Genomic DNA, 11,888 nt, shown 5'->3' with positions numbered 1-11,888 from the left:
CAATGTTTATGTATCTTCTTTGTTATTTGATTATTTCCACCTATTGTCACTTTCAGATGTGATTAATAGTGAGAAGATCATGTGAGTTGGAAGGGTCTACATCCTGGCCTAACAGAATGAAATCGGCACTTCTCATACATTCCTCAAATACTCTATGTATTTAATCATTCTTTTTTATGTTTCAAAATAATGGTCTCTGCCCACTCAAAATGTTTCCAAAGTTATGACTTAGTAAAGTTTGAAAGGCTACTACTAACTGTAGATCTTACTTAAGATGTTTATGTGTTGTTGAGACTGATTTAAATGTCAAGGCCCAGCCATATAAGATTATAGTCATTCCATGTTATTTCTAAGCCCACATGTTATCTGTAAATATCTCAAGTACAATGCTTACCATTTGATATTAGCATTATTTGTTTAGAGAGGTCAGACTATGCCATTACTAAATAGAAGCTCCTCTGAAGCCAAAACATAGTTCTTTGGCTTTGTGCTTATAGAAGTGTGTACAGTGCCTGGCACATAGTAGGCACTCAGTTTTGTTTTGTTTTGTTTTTTTTTCCATAAAAGAAGGAAGGGAAGGAAGTCAGGATGTAGAGGGGGAGGTGGCAAGATCGAGAGATGTAGAAATGATAAAAAAGAGGTCATTATTTCCACAATCTCGTTTTGACAATGATAGTAGTCTGAATTAGGGATTATATAAGAAAAAGCCTGTGACCAATCACCCAAGCTAGACAGTAGTTGATAGGGAGGGCAAATCCTGGTGCAAATGGAAGAGCTCCCAGGACATCGATACTGAAGGGTTTTCTATTCTGTTTTGTTTTGTTTGTGGGCTGCATCTTTGAAGAATCATTCTCTGTTAACTCTCAGTTAGGTAGTTCTATTGTGTCACCTGGTTACTTCAGAATCTGTGTTCATCCACAGTAGACATAGTAGACACCTGGCCCTGTCCTGCTTAGCTTAGTCAGCATAGGCTCACCTCTTCTTCAATAATAACACCAAAATCTCATTGGCTGACAATTTTGTTTTCTTATTCACAACACATGCTCCATACCAGCTGGCAGAGTTGGCTCACGTAGATTCCACTTCAACATGCACCTCCTTGGTGACAAAAACAGCAGAAATGCGATGTGAGTCTTATCACCACCTATCCTATATCATTTACCAGATCAAGCATATGGACATGTCTAACTCCAAATGGGGTAAGGAAATAAAGTCCTCCCATGGGTCAGAAAAGGGGAGAATTGGAATATTTATGAACTATCCAAAAGATTACCACACTAACCAAAGTTCGGTCCCTAAGTGATCATTTAAGTTCTCTTTACCACATGGATAGCTAAGAGGCCAAAACAACTTAAAAAACAAAAACAAAAACAAAACAATACCTGTGTACAGCTATGGAATAAGCCACCACCTCCCAACACATATATACACACATAGCATTCTCTAAAGCTAGGCCTTTGTATCAAAGTTGATTTAAGGATCTTTTGCTAGCTATGAAGAAGTAATATGCTGCCCAATACCACCTTTTTTTTTTTTTAATTTTTTTTTTTTAACGTTTATTTATTTTGGGGACGGAGAGAGACAGAGCATGAACGGGGGAGGGGCAGAGAGAGAGGGAGATACAGAATTGGAAGCAGGCTCCAGGCTCTGAGCCATCAGCCCAGAGCCCGACGCGGGGCTCGAACTCATGGATCGCGAGATCGTGACCTGAGCTGAAGTCGGATGCTCAACCGACTGAGCCACCCAGGCGCCCCCCAATACCACCTTTTTAAATAGAGCAGATATCCTTGAGGTTCCTGGGTGTTTCAGTCAGTTAAGCATTGGACTTAGGCTCAGGTCATGATCTTGCAGTTCATGAATTAGAGGTCCACATCAGGCTTTCTGCTGTCAGCGCAGAACCTACTTCAGATCCTCTCTCTCTCTCTCTCTCTCTCTCTCTCTCTCAAAAATAAATAAAAAATATAAATAAATCAGTAGAGGAGCTATTGTTTTGCCACCAAGTAAAGTTGCTTGTTTGAGGTAGATTTATCCTCAGCCAATATTTTACTGACCAAATCAGATATTAGGTAGGTATTCACCAACTTGTGCCCAACTTTAAAAATGTCAAGAAAATTTTTTTTTTCTGAAATGACTATTTTCTTATTTTGCACTTATATTTCCCTTCATTGCTAAGGACTCATTTATTTACACACATAAACATCATAACTTTGCATACATTATTTCATTGGAATCATTATATCAAATCAACCTATATTGTCCAAGTACAGACAAGGAATCCAAGGCAAAGAAAGAACTAATTTTCCCAAAGTCACACAACTAATGGCAGAACAGGCCTTAGCAGTGAAGTCTTTCTAGTCCCATAGTCCACATACATAATTCCCAAATCATCATTTTCCTGTTCCAGAAATTTCATTGGTGTGATACATCTTTGGCAAAGCTTCCCTTTCTGAATTTACTTATTTAGCTTATACTCTGTACAGGCATAGTGTAGCTAAGGTTAATATTTGTGGAAAGAGCAGACCAATTCAGTAATTTGTGCTAACCAATTACAGTTGTTGGAAGCCAGGGTTTCCCCCAATTTTTCCTCTTCTCCTTCAGTAATCACTTGGTTTAACACAGGTGTCCTTTCTCCCAGTAAACACTAAATTCTAATGCTCTTATCTTCATAGAATTCAGCCAATATAAATAGCTTTCTGTGACTCCAGATTATTATCCTTTCTAAGTCTGTTAAATCACAGCTTGATACACAATTTTAGAAAATCTCACCAAGTGACTGATTAGAAATATTGTGCCTCCTTCCGACAAAGGCAAACATAACCATTGATTTTGCTTTGGCCCTTACTCTGAAATTTTCCAATGCATGTCTCTAAGCATCCTGGCATTTTAAAAGTGGTTTTTTAAAAGGACCATTTGGAATCCACCCTAGGGATTAAATGGGGTAATTAGGAAGGAGCATATTTGACCCTAGCATGATATATAACACTCAAGTTAAAAACTAAACAAGGGGTGCCTGGGTGGCTCAGTCCGTTGAGCGTCTGACTTTAGCTCAGGTCATGATTTCACAGTTTGTGAGTTCAAGCCCCACATCAGGCTCGCTGCTGTCAGCACAGAGCCTACCTTGGATCTTCTGTCCCCAACCTCTCTCTGTCCCTCCCCTGCTCATGCTCTGTCTCTCAAACACACACACAAAATAACAAAACAAAAAAAAACCAAATTAATTAAAAAAAAAAAACAAACATGGTAGCAGCTCTCACATGTAGTAGCTAGCCTTTCTTATTGCCTTCAGGGAAAATGATGTATTTTTTAAAATGCTTACTATTTGAAAATGATCTTTGGAATCAGGAAATTCCATCAGATTCAATTCCCTAGACATTGGCATAGAAACATTAATACTGGTAGATGAAGACTATCAATAAATGGTATGTTTCTATCAAACTATTATGTTTTCAAAGAAAATGCCTTCTGATTCTGACCTCTATTTAGTCCAATCTTGGTCTTTTAAGCAGCTAAGTTCCAAGAAATCCCCAAAGGCCAAATATGAAAAGTCAATGAACGAATTGTATCAAAATCTCAATAGGCATCTGGTGGCTCAGTTGGCTAAGCATCTGACTCTTGATTTCAGCTCAGGTCATGATCTCACAGTGTGTGAGTTTGAGCCCCATATTGGGCTCTGTTATGACAGTGTGGAGCTTGCTTGGGATTCTCTCTCTCCCTCTCTTTCTCAAAGTAAATAAATAAACTTTAAAAAAAGCTCAAAAGTTTTCAGTCAGTGTGCACAACTGTCATCAGAAGGACAAAGGTAGTTTTCACACTAATGTGTGAAAAATAGGAAATAACTTGTTAATTATTAAGTCCCTAGTAAAAATTGTATTTACAGTGAATGTACATTACCTTGCAATTGTTAGTGGTCCACAACTAAGAAAAAGGAGAGCAAAAGAAAGACTGCCAGTTCCCTTAGGGGGACAAGGTAGAATCTAACATGTTGACTTCAATGATGGGAAGCTGGAGTTTGAAGATTTGGAGATGTGGGGCCAGCTATAAGGTGAGAAGGTGGAGTGGATGGTATAGGAGACTGTAGTTGGCTGTGCATTGGCAATGAAAGCAAGTACTGAGCCCAGATACAGATGACCATGAACAATATCTTTGGTGCACTGAAAGCGAATAACAGTGAGTGACATAAAGGAATGAAGGAAGGAAATTATCTCCATCATTTCCATTAATGTGATATATAAAAGTACTCCAAGAAAGCTTTTAAAAAGAAACCAATTATATTCACTATTACTGATAATAAAAAGACAGTTTATGAGGAAGCAAAGCCACATCTTAGAGCCCAAAGAATTGTTCCCTGCAATAGACAAATCAAGGACTGGTCTCACTCTCAGAAGATGACACCCACTTGCCTTACTAACACTTAAGACATTGTTCCATGATGTCCCAGGACATAATGGTATCTCCTCTACTTCATCAGGGCTCAAACACTAGAATTGATTGAATCATATCTATCTATGAGATACAGAGCTACAAGCATTATGCTCCAACAGGCTAAAAAGGAAGCTTAAGGCCCTAAAAAAGGACTTCAGGGAGATCACCACTGAGCCAAACACTAACCATATTTGAAAGTATAAGTTATTCATTCAAGCTGCAGAGTTAGATGAGAAGTTTCTGGAAGTATGTTAGAGAATAACAATAAACAGAAGGCTAGGCCAGTCAGCATCGTGGTTTACAGGTAGGAGGAGGCTATCAGACTTTTCTCAAATCTGTATGACAAAGCCAAGAAAGCCTTTGAATTCAAGAAAAGGTAAAAACCAAGGCAATGTTCAGGCACCTGGGTGTCTCAGTCAGTTAAGCATCTGACTTCGGCTCAGGTCATGGTATCACAGTTTCTGAGTTCGAGGCCCGTGTTGGACTCTGTGCTGACAGCCTGGAGCCTACTTTGGATTCTGTGTGTGTGCGTCTGTCTCTCAAAATAAACATTAAAAAAGTAAAAAAATTTAAAAAACACAAGGCAATGTTCTCATGTGTCAATGTAGCTCACTCTAAGATATCTACCCCAGTGTTCTCTGAACAAGTGACTTTGGGGAAGGAAAAAATATAAATGCAAATAAAAAAAAGGAAAAGATTTAAAGAATTTCCCCTCCTTTGACTCTCTAGTTCCTGAGAGCTAGTCCATTCAATTTCCATAGCAGTGAGATTGGGGAGCATCACCTCCCCGTTGCCACATTCTACCAGGGCAGGATGAAGAGTCAAAGTTCCATAAAGCCTTTTGTACTATTCTAACAAAGGCTTATACAGTGAGTAAGATTTTGCTTCCTTGGATGTGCTAGAGCCAGTGCTTGTCAGCCACCATTGGTGACTTGAAATTGGCCCTGGTGGAAACATTTACACCATGGAAACTGGAAAACACTACAAATCAGGGTTTTCTTTTATTTGAGATCTGGTTTACCACCACACCCCTGGGTATAACATTTGGGGGGGGGGTGGTAATCTTTCAGATTTAAGAGCTCTTTGAATTAATTTTATCTTCTGCAAAAGCTTTATTGTTTCCATTTGGCCTATGGCTTGGGAGAGGGCTCCAGGGTGGTTGAAGGGCTGCCTGGTGGCCTCAGGAAGAGGTTCAGGCAGAAGCTCTGACACCAGGGAAGAGCCAGGGGGCCCCTCGGAGAAAGGCGGTGTCTGAGGGGTGAGTCAGGTGAGGAGGTGTCCCCTGCCCCGCCGGTGGGCCGGCCCACGGGGTCAGGCAGGTGGTGTCCATCTTCGCGATGGGCGGCACCTGCGCAGCTGGCCGAGGTCCCGCAGGTGGCCCGCAGACGCGGGTGGGTGGGCGCGGGCAGAGGCCACGTCCGCGGACGCACAGGACGGGATTCGGGATCCTCCCGGCCGGCCGGGGCCGCTGCCTTGGCGTCCGGAGGTCGATCCCGCTCACATGCGTGGCTCCTGCACGTCCTGGAAGAAGCGCTGCGGCCCCGCCTGGCTGGCCTGTTCCAGCGACGCGGGGACCCTGGAGCTTCTCAGCTCACAACGTGGCCTGCGTCCACAGAGCCACGTCCTCCCCGTGGAAACAGCGGCCCAGACAGAGGTGAGTGCGGGAGACGCGCAGAGGCAGGTGGGCCAGGCGGTGGACGCGGCTGCCACCCAGGTGGCATAATTCTGACGCATGTGGGAGCTCGTGCTGGTGCGCAGGAAGGGGCCAAGTGCGGAAATCGGTGTTGGCTGTTCCGGGAGGCACAGGATGGCTGAGAAGGTGGTTCCGAAGGTTGCGACTGCAAAAGAGGTTGTGGGGTGCTGGGAGGCTGGAGGCCTCCTGGGGTCTGTCTGTTCCTTCCAAGCAGGGTTGAAGCAGGAGACAGATACCCGAAACTGTGCAGCAGATTGCAATATTGTTAAGACATATCCTTTTGCAAGCACTGATGCTGGGGCACAGGAATCATGCCTAGGTTTTACTGTATTAAATTGTGACGTTTCATGGGATAGAATATAATCCAAGGGTTAAGGAAACCCATATAATACGTGTATGCATGACTCAGCACTATACTCAGAATGAGATTTCCTCTTAGAGCACATCATGAGCCGCATCACATCTTAATGAGTATTCATGGATGAACACTGTTTCTTCGTGTTACCTTGTGAGCCTATTAACAGCTCACAGCTCAGTTTAATCAGTTTTTCTGTTCAAGGTAGGTATCCTGGTGGTAATGTAGGCAGTACACTCTAATTTCACGCCTGATCTTGCAGTTACCCCAACACCCTCTAATACTCAAGAAATGTATGTTTTCCCCCTTAACCACCCTCCTAGTCAAAAAATAAATACTAATCATGGTAGGTAGGAAATGGATGTGACAGTGCCTTTCCTCAGGTCAACTCTCCTGGAATCAAGGAGGTATTCTCCTTATATTTATAAGCCAGGCAAATCATACATCTTTTGTACAAATAGATGTGTATGGGTCTGAATTCCTTGGCTGGTTGTATAACCAATCACTGTTTGTTGGTAAAGAAAAAGGTTAGTTTAAATCATGTGACCCAAGAGCTCTGACATCACTCGGGCAGGAAGACTTCTTAAGTATTTGTTCTAATGTCCAGATCTGGAAATTATTTCCATTTCTAGCACCTATTCTCTGTTCTTAGTGCATTCTGGCTCTGAAGCATTTGATTGTAATGCTTTCATGCTGTCGTTCATTGTGTCAGCAATCATGTTTTGACTGCCCTGTGGTAGATGCTGTAGGAAAAATAATGTTTAAAATATTAAGGGTACAACAAATTTATATGAGGTTGTGAGGATTTTCCTGTATTTATTAGAAGAAAAAAAGTCATTTAAACTGTATGCTGTCTGTTTTGGTCATTTGAAACCAATAGATTATCCCTTAATATGTGAAACTTAAAAATAAACTAGCCAGTTAACCAGCAAAAGGAGTTTATTTGGGGAATAGAAGAATTGCAATTCCTGACATGCAAACCACAGCAACCATAGGCAAGTCCAGAGAACTAAGGAGAGGAGTGGCCTTTTGTAGGGGAAAGAAGGGTGTTGGCAAGGGCTGCTGGGAACTGAAGTCTTTTGGAAGAAAACAAGAGTTTGGGGTTGTGACAACTTCTCATTGGCTGAGTTGCTGCAGTTGTCGTTGGCTGGATTGTTCCTGGGCAAGGAGAAAACTTGCTACCCCCTGCGAGTAGTAAAGTAAACCTCTTCCTACTGGGACATTTGAGCTGTGCTTCTTGGTGGGCTCTGCAAACAAGGGCAAGTGGTAGAGTGTGACAGCTCCCCCTTCAGGGTTTCCTGACTACACTTGAAATCAGGTTTCCTTTAAGGATTTTCACAAGTAAAACCAAATGTTAACTCTTAAATTATTGCTCTACTTTTATTCTTTTTTATTGTATAGTATTTTATTGTTTTAAAAAAATTGATTTTCATAAAATATGTTTTCACACTAGAGATTCCCACAGTGGGAAGAATAATGCTTTATTACTTACAGTGTTATATTTGTGGACAGAGATTTTAGGACAGGTAAAATAAATACATAAGGATACATTTAGGATAAGTACAATAAATATATTAGGAGGATTAAGTCCCCAGTAGAATCTGTAATTTTTTTGAGACATCTCTAAGGGGGCCTCTTCCCTACATGGGATTTCTCTACACTTCAGAAGCTCTTCAGGCTCTTCTTCCCAGGAGTTAGAAATGAGTAATGTGTGGGCCCCCGGGTGGCTCAGTCAGTTAAGCATCTGACTTCAGCTCAGGTAATGATCTCACAGTTCATGAGTTTGAGTACCATATTGGGTGAACATGACCCCCACCTCAGGTGAGTCCCCTTTCTCTCCCTGTCTCTCCCTCCCACTCTCTCTCTCCCACTCTCTCTCTCTCTTTGCCTTTCCTCACTTGTACCCTCTGCCTCTGAAAAATAAAAAAAGAAAGAAATTAGTAATGTGAAATAACAGTATGTCCTATTTTTTAATTTTTATTTTAAAAAAATTTTTTAGGTTTCTTTATTTTTGAGAAACAGAGACAGAGCTCAAGCAAGGAGAGGGAAGGTCAGAGAGAGGGAGACACAGAATCTGAAGCAGGCTCCAGGCTCTGAGCTGTTATCACAGAACCCAGGAATTCTGGGCTGGAACCCAGGAATTGTGAGAAAGTGACCTGAGCCTAAGTCAGATGCTTAACTGACTGAGCCACCCAGGTGCCCCAGTATATCCTGATTTTTTAAAGTTTCCATAGAACATGTAACCATCAGTTACTGGTATTGAATGAACAGAGAGGCAAGTTTTCAAAAATTGAACACTGACTAATTTTGGGGAAGTCTTTACTTAATAAGTAACAGTCTTTGGGGTGCCTGGGTGGCTCAGTTGGTAAACATCTGACTCTTGATTTTGGTTCAGGTCATAATCTCACAGTTTGTGAGATCAAGCCCTGTGTTGGGCTCTGCAATGACAGCATGGAGCCTGCTTAGGATTGTCTCTCTCCTCCCTGTCCCTCCCAACCCCTCAAAATAAATTAAAAAAACATTTAAAGAAAGTAACAATCTTTCCCTTTCTCCATCATTCCCAGGACAAATACAGAAGTTTGATCAGGTATTGATAGAACAAAGCGGAATTCCCTTTAGGATAAACTAAAAGGGAAAAGCTCATATATAATGCTTAGTTATACAATGAGTCTTGTGAGAAGCTGGGAGACAACCCCATAAACTCACCAGAATAAGGAACTCAGTCTCCAGATTTCTTGGATACAATTCCTCTCAAACTTTTTCCTCAAAGACTAAATTCTAAAAATAACCAGGTGTTGAGAAGAGATTTGTCTCACTAGTGGGCTTAACTGTTATTTCCTCCTTATTGTGAGTTAAATGGCTTAACAGAGCAGAGGAAAAGAGGTATACAGTCCATTCTCAAGGTATTAGGTCAAAGAGGTCAGAGCTTCCACATCATGGCAACAGATTTGCAGATGCCCATAGGATAAAAGCTGAAATAACAAAGCCCAGCAAAGGTTAAAGCCAAGAATGCCAAAACACCTGCCTTGGCACCCTTCTGCCAAGCATCCCCTCGAACATAGTCAGTAACCACTTGTCCAAGGCCCTAGTGACTATGAAAAGTGAGGGCTGCAGCCAGGGAGTAGTCCGTCACAGAGCCATGGTCCAAATCAGCAGCTGGAACTAAGCCCAGGAGCAAAACACTGCCAACCCTCTCACCAGTCAAGCTGAGAGATGAAGCATAGGAACCACAATGGTGGTTGGGTGACAGGTGAATGTGCTGTGTTTTCTACCATCCTGAGGCAGGTCGGACCTGGAGAAATGCTAACACGTGAGCACGAGCACGTCTGACCACTGGCATCTGTAGAAACAGAGCTCTGCCTCTTTGGGCACTACACAAGACAGCCTCTGGAGACTCGTCCCTCTCTCTACTGAAGCTACTTTTATTCTTCCTTGCTAAATTACAGAGTCCCCAGAGTCACAGTCTCAGAACTTAAAAAAAAAAATCAAAAACAGAACTCTAGACATGAACAAACTTGAATTCAAATTGAAATGATAATCCAGAGTGTTGACATTGGACCTCTTAAAGATCCTGAAGATGAAAGCCAGGGTCTTTTTGTAGCTGGTACAGGGTCAGAGTATGAGGAAATCTGGACTAGTTCTTATAAAGTGGTAACCTCACTGGTTCAGCAGAAGAAAAAACCAATTTACGTATTTGACAAAGTTGCCCCATTCTCAAAAGCGTTAGCATTGCTGAGTATTTCTTTCTCAAAATGATACTTCTTGCTAATTTGACCATATTTCCTCATCAGTAGATCTATTCAGGAAAAGAGAGCCAACTTCCGTGACTCTGTAGGAAGTGTGAAGATGATGGGGGGTGGGGGGGGACACTGAAACTAATGCTTTCACCAGTCCCAGCCCCTGCCATTCTCAGCCCAACCCAGGGGCCAAGATGAGAGTTTCTCAGGGTGGAGGGACAGGAGGATCAGAGGTACTTTAATGCAGCAAAAAGTAGAGAGGTGTTTCTGGTATTCCTGAGGCACAGCTCTTTTAATGGATTATCTATTACCTTCTCTCTCTTCACACAAACCTTTTCAACACAGCTGCACACAAGAAGCAAAACAAACCGATTTCCCTGATTCCATTTTTCTTAACCTCTTAGCCCATCTGTGGGTATGCTTATGAACTCTGGAAGAGTGAGAAGGAGGGGAAGAGGCCTGCAGGATCTGTCAACTTTCAAAGCAGTCCCCTGATGATAGAGAATTGGCTTTGAGTAGCATAGACCTAAATATGTGCACGTGCAGACATTAAAGCATAAAGTTAAAAATCATCTGTCTCTTCTGTGTTTTCAATGTAATTCTGGTTCTTACGAGAAAAGAAGCTTAGAACAAAATGTCAGGAAGCTTCTATGTGTGTTTTATCTTCAACATTTGAAAGGTATCTGTGCAAACTATTTTAAAATAAGGCTTAGCTTAACAGGACATAATGCTTTGCTCTGACTTTTTTAATTACCTTAAAATTTCACTGTCAAGAACATAGGGGTAATTGCCTTTCACTTAAACTGAATCTGGAAAGGGTGTCTTATTAACAGTTTTAAAAAAAAAATTTTAATGTTTATTTATTTTTGAGAGAGAGAGAGAGAGAGAATGAATGAATCTGAAGCAGGCTCCAAGCTATCAGCACAGAACCCCACTGCGGGGCTAAAACTCATGAACAGTAAGATCAGACCTGAGCCGAAGTCAGACGCTTAATGGACTGAGCCACCCAGGCGCTCCATCTTATTAACAGTTTCTAAGAGAAAATAATGTGATGAAGAATGGCCACTTAGATCCTAAGACCAACATTTTTATGAAATGTGCTAGCCCTTCTAACACTGTAAATATATTTTTTGATTCTAAGAAGAATACTTCTTCATAATGACTTTAATCTTATAATTAAAAATTCCTTAAAAAGTTGTGGTAGAGAATATCAGAAGAAACTAAGTAGTTTTTAATAAATATTACCTTGTTTTCATGTACCACTTTCTGCTGTTAACTCTCCCTTCTCCAGTTGAAGATTATTTTAGCAAAAAAGTTGTGAATACCCATTATGTACATTGTTCCAGGGTGAGGAAGCTACAGTTGGAATAAAACAAAACGCCTCCTTTTGTAAAGCTCATTGTCGATGAGGATGCCAACCAAAATTCTCCAGGTTGGGTTACATGGGTAAAACAGTAACATAGATGGGTTCTATTTTCTGACTTTGTTCCATCAGTATCCAAGAAACTCCATAAAATCTGATTGCCAATTACTGGTATTGCTGCTGCTAATAGCTCTGTTTCTCCTGGGTTTTATTTCCTGTGAGAATTGATAAAATATACAGGGAGAAAAGTAGAAAACCAGAAGGGAGCACTCCACTTAATTTAGAAACAATCTTTAAATGGGCAATAAAGAGAAGCTT

The 11,888-nt window shown here is 41.3% G+C and overlaps 1 pseudogene; it reads right to left on the bottom strand.

Annotated features, from left to right (window-relative positions):
- Positions 1-9,390: 9,390 nt before the first annotated feature.
- LOC122230111 lies at positions 9,391-11,607 on the bottom strand (annotated as a pseudogene).
- Positions 11,608-11,888: the final 281 nt, after the last annotated feature.

Source organism: Panthera leo, chromosome A1 (genome assembly GCF_018350215.1).
Source record: "Panthera leo isolate Ple1 chromosome A1, P.leo_Ple1_pat1.1, whole genome shotgun sequence".
In the NCBI taxonomy this organism is placed as follows: domain Eukaryota; kingdom Metazoa; phylum Chordata; class Mammalia; order Carnivora; family Felidae; genus Panthera; species Panthera leo.
This window is presented reverse-complemented; position numbering and strand designations above follow the sequence as displayed.